Here is a 14,307-nt window from a genome sequence, read left to right as displayed (position 1 = left end):
TCCCAGAATCCCCACAGTGTAAATAGGCCATTTGGCCCAACTAATCCACACTGACTGCCCAAAGAGAATCCCACCCAGACTTAACCACCTACACTTCCCATGGCCAATCCACCTAACTTCACACAGACAGGTGCCCAAGACTGGGATTGAACCCAGGTCCCTCGTGCTATGAGGCAGCAATACTAACCACTGAGCCACCATGCCACTCCATTTGTAAATATGAATTTACTGACTCCATGTTTAGTACTCTTGTGATTCAGCTTCCACAGTCCCAAAAGCATCTCCAAGTCTGTGAAACCAACATTGTGCACGCATGGGGATAAAATTACACTTAATGGGTCTGCGAACTGTTGGAGAATATTGTCTTTTAGATGACATGTTAAGGTTCAGCCTGCACACTGAGCTGGACATAATTGTAGTGCTACTTTAAAAATGAGTAGGGGAGCTATGCCTGGTGTCCTGCTCCCGGCCAATATTTATCCCTCAAATAACATAAAGAGGGATGATCATATTGCTATTTGTGGGAGTTAGCTGCGTGCTAATTGGCAGTTGTGTTTTCTACATTACAACAGTGGCTACACTTCAGAACAGATGACTTCATTGGCTGTAAGGCACTTTGAGACATACAGTAATTGTGAAAACTGCTATACGGTAAAAATTATTTTTAGCCCCTTTCAGCATATCTCCAACTGTGCTTCACTTTTGTTAGCTTTACTCTGAAATTGGGACAGTTAGGTGATGATACAATAAACTAATAGTGACAGTTAAATTAAAACATGATAAAAGTTTTGAAAAAAGAAAGTTATGCCATGGTAGACAGGGTTGTAAAGGTAGCGGTTGGCATGCTTGCCACCATTGCTCAGACCATTGAACATGCGAGGTGGGACATCATGTTGAAGTCGTACTGGAGGCCACTTTTGGAGTACTGTGTACGGTTCTGGTCACCCTGCTATAGGAAGAATATTATTAAATTGGAGAGAGTGCAGAAAAGATTTACAAGGATGCCACTGGAATGGGAGGGTTTCAGCTATAAGGAAAGGCTGGATAGGCTGGGACATTTTTCACCAGAGCATAGACAGTTGAGGAGCGACCTTACAGATGTTTATAATTCAGGATGAGCACAGAGAAGGTGAATAGCAAAGGCAGAAGAGTATAGAGAACATATTTTTAAGGTGAGAGGAGAAAGATTTAAAAGGGACCTGAGGGGCAACTTTTTCAGTCAGAGGGTGTTTCGTATGTGGAAATGAACTGCCAGAGGAAGCAGTGGGTGCAGTTAGAGTTATAACGTTTAAAAGACATTTGAACAAGTACATGAATAGAAAAGATTTAGAGGGATATAGACCAAACACATGTAAATGGGACTACTTTATTTTGGAAAACTTGGTGGGCATGGATGAGTTGGGCCGAAGCATCTATTTCATGCTGTATGACTCTAAATTGACAGAAGCCTCTTCTTTTCAGTCTGGTACAAATGGAAAGTGGATCAATTTGAATAAATGCAGAGGATTTCGGAGTGGAGGGAGGAAATGTGGTGTTGGCAATGCACATTGCCGGCAACTGTTCCCTCACCACAGCGTGTGCCATGAAAGGCCAAACCAGGCTGTTCCCATCAGAACAGAGGAGTAAGGGACTGCCTCTTGGCTAGGGGGGACTACATCTCCCAGAGGGCCGCACGGCAGTGGCGCCTGCGCAGTGCGGCTGTCCGTGTGGGGGAGGGGTGGGTCAGGTGACGCAGTAGGTGGAGTGAGTGAGAGTGAGTGAGTGACTGACTGAAGGAGGCAGGAGGGCGGCTGTGGGGTTGTGAAGATCCCTGTCGGCAAGAACAGGTATGGTCACTCTCCGTTGTTATTGTTGTCAGAATGCTTCCCTCGGTGGCCTATCGACTGATTAGATAGTGTTTTGTTGAGGGCTAATGCGTTTAAAAGAGGGCAGAGCCACTGCTGTGAGCCTGGACTGAAGGGGTTCAGTCCTTGCTGGGCCCTGGCTGCATCACCTTCTCCCTCACTGTATTTGGGCAGGTGTCAAAGTTAGCGGCAGTTCACGTCAAAGCAGTAATCCATGCCAGAACTGGGCCTGCATTTAAGGGGTGAAGAATCCCCTTATTTTATTCAGTTGTGATATATGTGCTCGCTCCACTTTTCTCTTTTAAACTCTAGCTGGTGCAGTTCTATGAAATGTGAGGAAATATTCAATATCTTTTCTTTTCCTGAGGGTGCATTTACTTGCCCCCTCCACCAACCCGCATGAACGTATGTTCGTTCTTTTATAGTTATGCTTTTTCTTAAACTGTCTTTTTCCTGCCATCAATACAATAGTATGATGCATTGAAGCACGAATAGGTCTATGAATTGTCAGCATTTTAACATGGTAAAATGGGAAACAGAATTTTATTTAAAGATTGATAAAAGCTTTCTTTGGTAAGCACTAGTATCCTACATTCTGCAATCTGTAGGATCCAACAAGTTTTGGCTACTTTGATTTTCTTTTTGTTTGATAGTCTTTAAGACTTGAAGCTTTTTAAAAAAAATTGGTGTGTGTAAGTTTTGGAATGAAATCTCTCCTGTGCTCAGGAGCAGATGCTGGTATCCCATTCACCCATTCTTTGGATGCAGAAATGGGCTATTCCATCATGGTAGGCATCACTGAATAATTGCCTGATCCAAAATATGTGCATACATCACAATGATCAGGAGCAGGAAATCTAGCTAATTTTCCCTTTGGCCCCTGTGCACTGAGACCAATTGTTGCGTTGCGATCAGGTAAATTACAGTGCTTAACAGCATGGTGTATATACAACAATCTCTCCATTAATGTCAGCAAAATGGAGGAGCTGGTCATTGACTTTAGCATGCGGAGTGGAGGCCACAGTGGCTCTCTGATGAAGGGTCTAGGCCCGAAACGTCAGCTTTTGTGCTCCTGAGATGCTGCTTGGCCTGCTGTGTTCATCCAGCCTCACATTTTATTATATTGGAATCTCCAGCATCTGCAGTTCCCATTATCGCTGTTTGTATCAGTTGTGTTAAGGTGGAGGTGCTCAAGACTGTCAAGTTCCTGGGAGAGATAATCACCAACAATCTGTCCTGATCCACCCATGTTGACATTACGGTCAAGAAAGCACAGCAGTGTCTCTACTTTGTCAGGACACAAAGGAAATTCAGCATGTCCTTAAAGACACTTACAAATTTTGATAGATGCACCATAGAAAGCATCCGATCTGAATGCGTCACAGCATGTTATGGCAATGCTCATCCCAAGATTGAAAGAAACTAGAGAGAGTTGTGAACACAGCCCCATCACGCAAACCACCCTTTCATCCACTGACTTCTTTTGTACTTCCTGCTGCATCAGGAAAGCACTTCTGCCCTGGTTATGCTCTCCTTCAACCTCTTCTGTCAGGCAGAAGTTGTAAAAGTTTGTATACATGTACAAACAGATTCAAGAACAGCTTCTTCCCTGTTGTTGTCAGACTTTTGAATGGACCTCTTTAATGTTAATGTTCATCTCCCTCTGTACCTCCTCAGCAGCTATAACTTTGTATCCAGCACTCTGTTCTGTTACCCTGATGCAGTTTTATAGTACGATCTGCTTGTAAATCACATAAAACAATACTTTTCACTGTTCCTCAGTAGATGTGATAGTAATTAAATCAATTCAGAGTGAGGATCAACCTTGTGGTCTTTTTGCTTTCTGGTGTCCTGTGCAAGATTATTTATTTTTCAACCAAATTAGTTGGGGTGCTATTTCGCTGTGCTGAAATAGAGAATATTGTGAGATTATGCAACTTTAATCCATTGGCTTGAAGACTTGTTCTGAAAATAAAGTATTCAGCAAATTATTGAGGCTGATTTTGACAGTCTGATCAGATTAAACATGGAATATTGCACAAATGACATTTTTCTCATTTTCTCTTCCCTGTAGAGTTCTGTCTTCAAATGCTTAAATTTTCCTGCCGCTTCATCATACTATCACTTTGTAGAGGTCACTGTCAAATACTTTGTTTCACAATGCTTTTGCGTTGGTGGTGTATTGTGTGTCGTCAATACTAACCAATTGAGCAGCAAATACAAGAGTAACAAATGAAATAGATTAAATCAGTGTTAAAAGTTAGTGGACATGTCCAGAAAGTAGAACTGAGACCTTCGGTCTTCCCATTTGTTGCAGTGCACTGATACACTGTGGTGTATGCAGTGTTTCATTCTATAGCAGGTGGAATTGTGTCTTTAAAATAAGCTTTCAACTTTGATGCTCTATGTTATTGTGTGTTTTTGTAAAGTGATAGCCATTGATCAATAAGTAACAATCTCATACCTAACTCAGACGGTTGTGGATTGATGCCCAGGCACAAAGTCATTGATTGAGTGCTGCAGTGTTGCTGTGCTTTATTTTGGATCAGACATTAAGTCAGCTTGGGACCTTGCTATGTACGAATTGGTTGTTCAAATTTCCTGAGTTGCAACAGTGACCTTACTGAGTGCTTTGTTGACTGTGAAGAATTTTGGAAAGTCCTGAGGTCGTGAAAGGTGCTGTATAAAGTGCACGTTTTCCCTTATGAGTTAATGCAAATTAATAAGATTAATTTTAGGTTTTCTTCATAATTGTTGTTCAGTTGCTCTCAGTCAACTTTCTCATACTTCCTCTTTATAATTTTTTAGCCCGTCTGGTGCCAAGTTATTTTTTAGACTGAGGCTTTGGTCGCATCTTTTTCTTTGGTAAAGACAGATGCAAAGTATTCATTCAGCATTACAGCAATGCTTTCTGCTTCTGCTTTTTCGCACAAAAGGTGGAGGAAATTCCATGAAAGATGTTGAGCCTTAAGATCAGTTGAGAACTTGCAAACTGAGATTTCTGGATTATTGCTGGCCAAGTAACAGGTGGCTGAATAGCCTGATGTTGTTCCTATCTATGTACTCCTGAGGCGCCACTTTCAGTGATTAGCTATATCATTGTTGACAAAAACACAAATCAAAATTGGGCTTATTTTGTCTTGTCCATTACTTAGTTTTATTGGATTGTCAGTAGTCATTTGGTATTAGTGATGCCCACCTCTTGCGGGTGACATTTTAGGTATTATTGCTGGGATGGTAGAACTAAGAATGCTGTGATCCCCTTTGACTTTAATCAAAAATAATTATACAATTCTAGGAAAATTGCTGGGCATTGCAAGATGTATTATCCAGCCAGTCTTTGTACTTTTTCTTTGTTTCCGATCTGTTAGCTTGGAGTGATCACTTCCTCCTTAAATTGTGGAAGCCTGGCTTTCAGTTAACAGCAGTATTGAGATCTAACTAATATGTTTTACTTTTATCATTTATGTGCTGAGTAAGAGCTACATGAGTGAAATGTCAAAACTGGCCTTTCTCTTCCAAGGTGCTGATGGTTGATTATATTTCCAGTAATGTTTGCAATAATTGAATTCAATTCACTCTGATAACAAAAACAGTCCACTCACTGGATACAGTAAAGGCTATGGGCCCTGACAACATTCCAGCAATAGTACTGAAGACTCGTCTTCCAGAATGAGCTGCAACCTGAGGTAAATGCTTTCAGTACATGTACAATGCTGGCATCTACCAAGCAATGTGGAGCACTGGCCAAGTATGCCTTATGCACAAAAGCAGGACAGATCCAACTTGGCCAGTTGCTGTCCCATTAGTCTGTACTCCATCATCAGCAAGGTGGTTGAATGGGTTCTTGACAGTGCTATCTAGTGGCACATACTCAACAATAATCTGCACACTGACAGCTTGGAATCCATCAAGTCCACTCAACCTCTGGTCTAAACAAATTGACAAAAGAAGTGGACACGAGGGAAAGTGAAGATGAATGCCTTGGCATCGAGACAGAATTTTATGAATGTGACACGAAGGAACCTTTGCAAAACTGAAATCAATAGGAATCAAGGTAAAACTCATTGATTAACCCCCAAAAGCCATAACCAGCTGATTCATAGGACATCACTGCAAGAGTTCCTCAGGGTGGATATTTTTCTAATTAACTTAGAGGTGTTGTTATTCACCTCTGGTGTCGGTGGGACTTGAATCTGGGTCTCCTGGCTCAGAGTTAGGAATACTGCTGCTGTCACGAGCCCTTGAGTTCACAGGTTTGTATCCTAGGCCCAATCGTGCAGCTGGTTTCATCCGTGGTCACTGATAGATACATTTGATGTTTGCACAATGTTTGGCACCACTTTGCAACACCTCAGATATTGAAGCTGTCTGTGTTCAAATGCTGTAAGACCTGGACTGTACTCAGGCTTGGGCTGGTATGTGGCAAACAACATACACAAAATGGTCAGGCGTGACCATACCTAGTAAATGAGAATCAAACCATGCTCCTTAATTGTCCTAAGTTTACATAGGAGTGACCGTTGACTACTGAACTGAAGCAACCACATTAGTACTATGGCTACGCAGGTGAGGGGCTAGTAGTTCTATGGTGAGTAATTCCTGGCTTGTCTTCCCACTGCCTGTCCACCATCTACCAGGCAGAAATCAGATGCATGATCAAATACTCTTCACTTGCCTAAATGAAAGCAACTCCAAAAGCATGCAAGAAGCTTAACAATATCCAGGATAAATTAACCTGCTTGTTTGGTACTCCATCTGCCATCTTCAACGTTCATTCCCTTCATGCGGAAATTAGAAATTACTGAGTCATAACATAATACAGGATGAAAACAGGCCCTTTGGCCCAGACTAATCCAAGCTGACCATTGTGGCCACTCAGCTAGTTCCAGTTGCCCGCACTTGGCCCATATCCCTCTAAACCCTTTCCTCCATGTACCTACACAGATGTTTTTAAAATTTTGCTTTTGTACCTTCCTCGATCACTTTCTCAGGCACCCCATTTTGTATATGCATTACTCTCTGCTTGAAGAAGTTGCCCGTCAGGTCCTCCTTAAATCTTTCCTCTCTGACCTTAAATGTATGCCCTCTAGTTGTCAATTCCCCATCCCTGGGAAAAAGACTGTATGCATTCATTCTATCTGTATCTGTCATGACCTTATACACCTCAATAAGGTCACCCCTCATTCTACATTCCAAAGACTAAAGTCCTCTCCAAGCCAACCTTTCCATATAACTCAGGCCTACTAGTCCTGGCAGCATCCTCATAAATCTTCATTGCACACTTTCCAGTTTAACTATGTCTTTCCTATAGCGGAGTTACCAAAACTGTACGCAGTACTCCAATTGCAGCCTCACCAATGACTTATACACCTGTAACGTAACGTCCCAACTCCTATACTCATGGCCTTGACCGATGAAGTCCAGCATTCTAAATGTCATCCTCACTACCCTGTCTACCAGTGGAGCTTTCAATGAACTGTGCACTTGTACTCTTAGCTCCTGCTGTTCCACAACCCTCCGCAGGACTTTACCCTTTACTGTACAAGTCTTACCTTAGTTTGACTTTCCAAAGTGCAACACCTCATGCTACCTGTATTGAATTGTTTGCCGATCCTCGGTCCACTTCCCTGTCTGATCAACCTCATCCCGCCTCCTTGACCTGTCTGTCCTCCCCGGACTGACCTATCCCCTCCCCACCTATACTCTCCTCTCCACCTATCTTCTCCTCTATCCATCTTTGCTCCACCTACCCGTCTCTCCCTATTTATTTCAGAACCCTCTCCCCATCCCCCTCTCTGATGAAGGGCCTAGGCCTGAAAACGCCAGCTTTTGTGCTTCTGAGATGCTGCTTGGCCTGCTGTATTCATCCAGCTTCACACTTTGTTATCTTCAACCATTACTCTTTGCTTCTTACCTTTGAGCCAATACTTCTTTCATTCACTACCCCAGAGTGTGGTGTAAGCTGGGACACTGAGTAAGTTTAAGAGGGGGATAGACAAATTTTAAATAAGTAATGGATTAAAGGGTTATGGAGACCAGGCATGAACATGGAGTCAGATCGAGGTGAGATCAGCCATGATTGTGTTGAATGAAGAAGTAGGCTCAAAGGGCTGAATTGCCTACTCCTCCATTTCTTAGGTTCACCATTGGTGCAGTCTGTACCATCTTCAGGTTTAATTGTTGTAACTTAAGGCTTCTTTGGCAACACATTCTGAATAGCAGAGAGCTACGTGGGGACTAGAGAATGGCAGATGTCACTCCTGTTTTTTCATTAAAAAGGAGGAAGCAAAACTGTAGGCTAGTGAGTTTGGCCATTGCGGATGAAGTTTTGGAAGCTCTTCTTAACTAGATTTGAACAAAAGTCATACTGATGTAGGCTTATGATGGAGAGATTTTTCAAACTAAACTGACAGTCCTCTTTGAGGGTATGAGAAAAGAAGCTGCTAAATTAAATGAATGTGGTGTCCTTGCATTTTAAGTAAGAGTTTTGACACATGCTGTGGAATGGGGAATGCTGGAATTAAAGCATGCATCAGAGAATTTTTAAAAAAAATTGACATAGGAGTGAATGACAGAAGCTAAAAGGTAGTTGGATAGGCATCGTCATCCACCAAGGAGAATGTTACCAAAATGGTACCTTTAGATTTATTTTTGTTTCTCATCTGTTTTAGTAACTTTAGAAGTGATGTAGACAGTGGCTAAATTTGCAGATGTTGGAAAGCTGTGAAAATAGTAGACAACAGAGTTGAACCTAAGGGGAAATTTGAATATACTTTCAATTTGGGCGGACAGAGGATAAATTAAATTCAGTGCAGAGAAACACAAAATGATTTGGAAATAGTTTAGTGAATTGTCCTCTTCACTGCAAAGTATGGTGTGGTATTGAAATATATAGTGAAGGTTCCAAGATTGCTTACTGATCTGTGGACAGTTACCTTATTTCAGTTGGAGTTACCAGAGTTCTGGAACTGTCCTAATTCACCCATGATAAGTGAAAAATAAAGCAGTGTCCTTGCTCCTGTCCATATACAGTTGTTTTATAACCACCAGGACTGCACCTTTATTGGGGAATAAAAAACAGAACGTTGATGGAAAGGAGATGTTTGTGTGACTGATGGTCGGATAACCGTGCAGCTAATTTTTGGAGTATAAGTAGATCGTTTGTTTTTATTCATTCATGGGATGTGGGAGTCACAATTTGGGACAGCGTTTACTTTCCATCCCTTGTTGCTGTTGAGGTTGTGGTGAGCTGCCTTCTTGAACTGCTAAGTTTATTTGGCGTAGGTGAACCATGGTACTTGTAGGGAAGGAGTTCCAGGATTTTGACTGAGTAACATTGAAGGAACAGTGATGTATTTCCAAGTCAAGATAGTGAATGGCTGGGAGGGAAACTTGCAAGTGACAGTGTTCCCACGTTTTTGTGATTCTTGGCCTTCTAGATGGTAGTGATTATGGATTGGAAGGTACTGTCTAAGGAGACGAGGTAGATTTCTGCAATGCATCTTATAAATGGTATGCATGCTATTCGGCAGGAGTGGTTTAACATGTCGCCTGAAAAACAGAATCTCTGATGCCACTGGAGTATCAGTCCGCATTTGGCATTTGAATCTCTGGAGTAGAACAGCCTTCTGTGAGTATTACCAATTGAGTTAGAAGTGAGATAAAATTTGAGAGAAAATCCGTAAATTTACAGCAAATGAAAATGAAAGGGTATTTTTGTAAGAAAGTTGAAAATGATGTTAAAAATGAGATTGAGTATATGGATATGAAATTACTTTGCAAAAATCCAAAGATAAAAGTGAAAATTTGTGGCAGTTAAGAGGAACAAGGAAAAGAACAAGCACATGAGATGGCAAAATTATGATGTTTAGTTCTATTTTGAATGTTTTGCGATGTTTACTTTGGGAGAAGATTTCGTTTGTGACTGCAAGCTGTGTATTAAATTATTTCCCTGTATGTGGGATATGTGTCATTAATGTTTTAGAGATTTTACTTGGGTCCTTGAAATTGACTTCAAATTCTATTCTCTTTAAACTGCACAGCTGGCATTACTTTTCTGCTCTTGATTTTATCATTTTTTTTGCAGTTTCAGCTGCATTTGTAACAACCAGTAGTCCCTTACGATCTATGGGATGTTGGTTTTTCACTCCAGTGGGTGAAGGGTGAATGGAATGCAAAAGTGGAAAAGCGATGCTTCAGTTGTGTGGTACGTTGTTCAGAATTCATCTGGAACAATGTCTGTACTTTGACATTAATCAGTAATCAGATTCTTCAAAACCACACAGTACAATTGGGCTCTAGACAGAATGGACAAAAGTATAAGGAGTTTTACACTGTATTTGACCTTATATAAGGAATGTGGGAGTGTTTTGTCAATGCTTATCCCTCTAGAATGTTGTTGGTTGGCGATTTTAATTATGGAAATGCAGTTGAAGTTAAGAGTAAGTGGTTAGACTTTCTAGCTTGTTAGAAATGGTCATTATCTGGTGCTTTTTGGTAAAGGAACTAGAGATAAGCAACATGGAATGTATGGCGTAGTTCAAAGTTTTGGCAGGGACTGCTGACCTGGGTGTTCGTGTACAGATCTTTCAAGGCAATAAAGCAGAATAACAGTAGTTAGTAAAGGATGTGAATATTGAATATTAAATATAAAGAAATATTGAATGCATAAGAATAAAATTTTCACCAAATCTTTATAGAGCTAATGGTGACCATGAAACCATTGCTAGTTGTCAAGAGCCCATTTAATTCACTAAAGTCTTTTAGGGAAGGAAACTGTAACTTTACCTGGTCTGATCTTAATGTAATTCTAATCAGTATGGTTGACTATTAACTGCCTTTCGAAATGGTGTAGCAAACTATTTGGTAACATCAACTGGGAGAAGGCCTCAAAAATGGAATGAATCTGGAAGGACCACCTGGTATTCACTAAGGCACTGGAGACAACAAGGCGGAAACAATCACTTTGATCCTGCAAAGCACTCCATGTTAACAACTGGGGCTAGTGCCAAGAAACGGGAGAACTGTCTCACGGACTAATCCAAGTAACATCCTGAAATAGTCATTCTGATGGAATTGTACGTTATCGAGAATATCCAAGACAACAGTCACCATCACTAGGTATGCCTTGTCCCAGTAGCAGGATAGATCCAGCAGAGGTAGTGGAACAGTGGTATACACTTGGTAGGGAGTTGTGCTAGGAGTCCTCTGCAATGATTCCAGACCTCATGAACGCTCATGGCATCAGGTTAATCGTACTTCAACACAATGTGAAATTTCCTGGCCCTCATTATACATTTCACTGAACCAGAGTTCAATGGTAGAGTGCACAAGAGCATATCAGGAGCAGAGCTAGGAATAGTTGAAAATGAGGTGTCAACAGATACTTGGGGATGCCACTGCAATCCTGTCTTGGATGTATATTTCCTTCAGTATTGCTGAGTTAAAATTCTGTAATTCCCTCCCTACTTGCACTGTGGGTTATATAAACCAAATGAGCTGCAGCATTTCAAGAAAGCAGTTCGCCACCACCTTGTCAAGGATATTTAGGAAGGGCATTAAATGCTGCATGTCTTGTCGTGGTAACATCCAATAAATGAATTTTAAAAAGGGCAATGGAAAGGAGATGGAATTAAGAAAGCTTGAACTCCAAAGAATGGGGAAATTAGTATTGCCCAGAGAAGAGCTTAGATGAAGGAAAGAAAGAAAGAGTAGTGCTGAGGATGATTGAGCCCAGTATACCACGCACAGCCTTTGGAGACTCATGCAGCCGATGCTGATAAGTGACAAGTAACACTCGTGCTAGGTAAAGACTATCTCCCAGAAGTGAATATCTCTCCACTGGCCCTTGACATTCAGTGGTGTTAGCGTCATTGAATCCCTCACTGTCAACATCCTGTGGGTTACCATTGACCACAAACTCATCTGGACTCGCTATGTAAATGCAGTGGGTCAGAGGGTGCGAATACTGTAGTGAGTAACTGACCTCCTAACTCCCTAAAGCCTTTGCACTAAATAGAAATATAGAAGGAGAGAGATTTTCTTGCACTGCAAATCAGAGGTAACTTAATAAAGATATTGAGTCACACTGTGGCAAGTCAGTTAATGTTGGTTGATTTCATTCCTCTTTTAGAGTAATAAAGGAAATATTAAGTGGAGGTGTTGCAAAGCATTCCTATTGCATAGAGTTGATTTAAAGAATTACTTAGTAAATTGAACAGTTGTAGTTGGAACATGAAGCACATCCCTCCAGAAGTAATTGACTTTACCATGCGAAATGCCCCGGCTGGTCCAAAAGCGTAGGTGTCACGGTGTGGAACAAACTGTCGAGGTACCAGAAACTGAGATGCTGCATTAGAAACATCCTGTATTGTTTCCTGACTCTCTTGTGAGGAGGCCTCGGGTCACTTGAATGAGATGTTAAGAGTCAATGAGAAAAGATCATTTGGAAATTCAGTTATTGGATAAATTTTCAAAAATTTTTTTAAAAGTGAAGAGAATGAGACCGATTTGCTTAACCTGTCTTCCCTAACTGAAATGTGACAAGTGTAGCCTGAAAGGAGAGTTATATCAAACAGCCTACTCAAAACGTGAATCAGAACCAGTAATCCAGGCGTTATTGCTTGAATGACAAAATATTGATGAGGAAATGGAGATGAACAAAAATACCAGATAATGAAGAATGATTATTTGGTGTTAATTTCATCTTGTATCACTTCATAAAATTCTACTGGCTGGCCACTTAGACATTTAGACAAAGCTGACTAGAATACCAAAATGTTTTTATTGGCCAGGATTACATAAAGATTTGGTAACATGTTTCCAGACATGTCAGACAGTGGCGAAACTCCAATGATCAATTAGGTTTAAAACCTGATGTCCAGATTAAACTTATCTTAAAACACAAACAAGAATCATTATCTTTTAACAATTATGGAATGTTTCAACAAGATTTTCTGAATAAAATCTTCACCTTCAGAATAAAATATTCCAAAAATGGCAGTGAAAACCTTAGTTGAATACTTTTTTTGATAATGTATGGATTATTCGAAATAAGACGATCAGATCAAGGTTCAAATTTTATGTCACAAGTATTTTTCAAAAATGTTGACAAGTTGTGAATAAATAGATTTATCATCCACAGTTTCAGGATGCATTGGAAGGATGGCATTAAAGTTTGGAGATGATGATTAGAGCTATTGTCTAGAATGTTGTAATGATTGGGTTAAAGTCTGCCACTAAGGATGCTGCTAATGTGTTTGAGAAATTTGGTCCTTTAGAAATGATATGTGGACCTGAGGTGAGAAGACCACTGAAATTGGTCAAAGAGAAAATGATAAACTGAATCACAGACACTCTGTTTTCAGCTTGTTTTAAGTTTGATGGAAAATAAGCAAATCATGCAGTGCCATAAAACATTGAAGACTACTCAATAGCAATAAAAACTAAAGCAAGTAAAATGGTTGAAGTTTGAATTTTATGTCTGGCATCAAGATATTAATATTGTTTCCAGTCTGAGAAATAATGGTAAGTAAGGTTCACTCGAACTGGAGCTGGAGCTGGATGAACTCTGGATCATTCGGGAGGCTGAGTGAGTGATAAAGAGAAATTATAAGAAGGAATTATAAGGTATAGGACAAAGGTAGCTGGGTGACTGTCAGGAGGGGGAAAGGGAATAGGCAGATAGCATTGGGATCCCCTGTGGCTGTTCCCCTCAATAATAAGTATACCGCTTTGGATACTGTTGGGTAGAACAGCCTACCAGGGGAAAGTCATAGCAGCCAGGTCTTTGGCACTGAGCCTGGCTCTGTGGCTCAGAAGGGAAGGGGGAGAATAGGAGAGTGGTAGTGATAGGAGATTTACTGGTTAAGAGAACAGACAGGAGATTCTGTGGTACCGAATGAGACTCCCAGATGGTATGTTGTCTCCTGGGTGCCAGGGTCAGGGATGCCTCGGATCAAGTCTTCAGGATTTTTAATGGGGTGGGAGAGCAGACAGAAGTTGTGGTACACGTCAGTACCAATGACATAGCTAGGAAGCGGGATAAGGACTTGAAAAGTGATTATAGGGAGTTAAAGCTGAAAACCAGGATGAGTAAAGTAGTTATCTCAGGATTACTACCAGTGCCATGGGCTAGTGGGCTAGAAGTGGAGAGAGAGAGCGCAGCCGAACACGTGGCTACAGAGGTGGTTTAGGAGGGAGGGCTTCAGGTTTGTGGATCATTGGGATACCTTCTGGGAAAGGTGGGACCTGTGCAGGAAGGACAGGTTGCACCTGAACTGGACGGGCAGCAATATCCTGGGCGGGAATTTTGCTACAGCTCTTTGGGAGGGTTTAAACTAGTATGGCAGGGGGTTGGGAACTGGAGCTATAGATCAGAGGATGAGGTAGCCAGTGTACAGACAGCTTGAGGAAGGATAAGCAGTTGATAGGGCAAAGTTGCAGTCTGGTTGAGGTGTGT

General features: G+C 41.2%; 1 protein-coding gene across 1 annotated transcript in view; it reads left to right on the top strand.

Annotated features, from left to right (window-relative positions):
- Positions 1-1,721: 1,721 nt before the first annotated feature.
- mtm1 (myotubularin 1) overlaps positions 1,722-14,307 on the top strand; it is a 130,960-nt gene continuing 118,374 nt past the window's right edge. The window contains exon 1 of the mRNA XM_059651350.1: positions 1,722-1,826. The gene's annotated coding sequence lies outside the window, so the exon portion shown is untranslated. The remainder of the gene's footprint in view (positions 1,827-14,307) is intronic.

Source organism: Stegostoma tigrinum, chromosome 15, assembly GCF_030684315.1.
Source record: "Stegostoma tigrinum isolate sSteTig4 chromosome 15, sSteTig4.hap1, whole genome shotgun sequence".
NCBI classification, from domain to species: Eukaryota; Metazoa; Chordata; class Chondrichthyes; order Orectolobiformes; family Stegostomatidae; genus Stegostoma; species Stegostoma tigrinum.
The sequence above is the reverse complement of the archived record's forward strand: the minus strand, read 5'-3'. Positions and strand labels throughout refer to the sequence as shown.